General features: G+C 39.9%; 1 long non-coding RNA gene across 1 annotated transcript; it reads left to right on the forward strand.

Annotated features, from left to right (window-relative positions):
- Positions 1 to 674: 674 nt before the first annotated feature.
- LOC138527782 (uncharacterized) lies at positions 675 to 1480 on the forward strand. The gene is made up of 3 exons (XR_011284040.1): positions 675 to 875; positions 1022 to 1116; positions 1360 to 1480. It is a non-coding gene; the product is annotated as an uncharacterized lncRNA (long non-coding RNA).
- Positions 1481 to 1722: the final 242 nt, after the last annotated feature.

Here is a 1722-nt window from a genome sequence, read left to right on the forward strand (position 1 = left end):
CGGGGAGAATGGTGATTTCCCTTCCCAGTTTGGGCTCGTGCACATGCACTTCCAGCTGGGGCTCATTTTAACTAATTACCTTGTCACCCGCCCTTTTGGCTATTTAAACCCCTGCCGTTAACAACTCTCGTGAGATTCATTGAAATCCCGGGGCATGGATGTATGCAATTTCAAGACGCTAACATTGTTTAGGTAAGTCGGGTAGGGATGTGTTGCTTTGTTTGTTTATTTAACTACTGGGAAGTTCGCAGCCATATGCTAAGATCCGAGGTACTACTGCCTTTGTCTACATGCATCTCGTGTCCATCTGCCTACTTTATATTTGTAAGGCTTGCAGCCACATTCTGAAAGCCGAGGCTTTGCGCCTCTAGCAACGTGCATTTTGAAAAACGGGACATTATTTGGATATTGTTACAAAGCAAATAAATCTGGCTTTTACTATTGGTTGGGAAACTGCTAGTCAGTTGCCTGGGTGTTATATGCTGAAAATGCTCTGCAAAACGCTTTAAAACATTCAGGAATCTGTTACCCTTTTTTATATTTATTGACACTTTTATTAGCACGGCAGTAATCACATCTGCTGAGCATTTTGCTCTGTGTCGAAATAATTTGAAAGATTTGGGAACACAATTCGATTACTATCAGGCCGACCATCTTAAAACAATTATGTTGTGTTATGATAACACCTTGCACTGGCGGCATATTGTTTATTTATTTATTTATTTATCTAGTTAGTTTTTGGTGTGCTCATTACGCCACGCCGAACAACATTCCATCCTGATAGGACAACTTTTTGCAGACGCCTTGATGTCATCTGTCGCCTGCAACACAATGTCAAGATCAATGTCTTTTTCGCCTTGTTTATCCTTATTCAGGTGAGCAGAATGTCTTTGCCCTGTGAATACATTGGGAAGGACTGCACCTCGGTGGTCTTTTTCTATTTTCCCGAGAGGTTTCTAATTTATCACTGCCTCTCTGTGATCATAACATGTTCCTATTTGTCGTTTTTTGTTTTCCGCAGTTCTACTTCATAGAGAACTGGTTTTGCTGGCCTACATTTATTTCTCAGGATTTACATTCGGGAAAAGGTGACCAGCATTCAAGGTTGAGATAATGGTAATTTAAGAATTAATTGCTATACCCATTTCTCCCGTTATCAAGTTTGGAGGATTTTTTGCCTTATCATTTTGGAGGGAGGCATTTTCCCGGTTCGTTATTCACAAGATCATTCCTACCAAAATCACATTTTTAGTTTATTACTTAAATATTTAAGCTTTCAGCGTAATATTTATTGCACTAATTATTTTTGAATTCGTGTGACTGATGTGTGTGTCTTTCTACTTCTGTTTTATGTTTTAGGCAAAATTATGGATTCAGCCTGCACAAATCTTTACAGCTGAACGCATTATCGCCTTACACATGCAGTTTTCCACATTATAAAATCCTGTGGCATACATCTGATGGGAGTGCACCGTCCTGAAGAAGATAGGCATCAATTGTGAATCAGCTTAGATGCCTTGTACCATCGAAACTACTGTCTATTTACATGTCGGACCCAGTGTATTCAATAGGTCATGACAGTATAGTAGTTGACGTACGGCACCCCTTCTTTTTTCTGTTGGTCTTAACTTCAGAAGTAACCAACATTATTTTGTCTAGTAAGCTACGGCGGTTCTTATATTGTTAAATGTGGCCGTAGCCTCTGACCGCCAGCTGGATGAT

The sequence above is a fragment of the Ambystoma mexicanum genome, chromosome 7q (assembly GCF_040938575.1).
Source record: "Ambystoma mexicanum isolate Mex_15411 chromosome 7q, UKY_AmexF1_1, whole genome shotgun sequence".
Classification (NCBI taxonomy): domain Eukaryota; kingdom Metazoa; phylum Chordata; class Amphibia; order Caudata; family Ambystomatidae; genus Ambystoma; species Ambystoma mexicanum.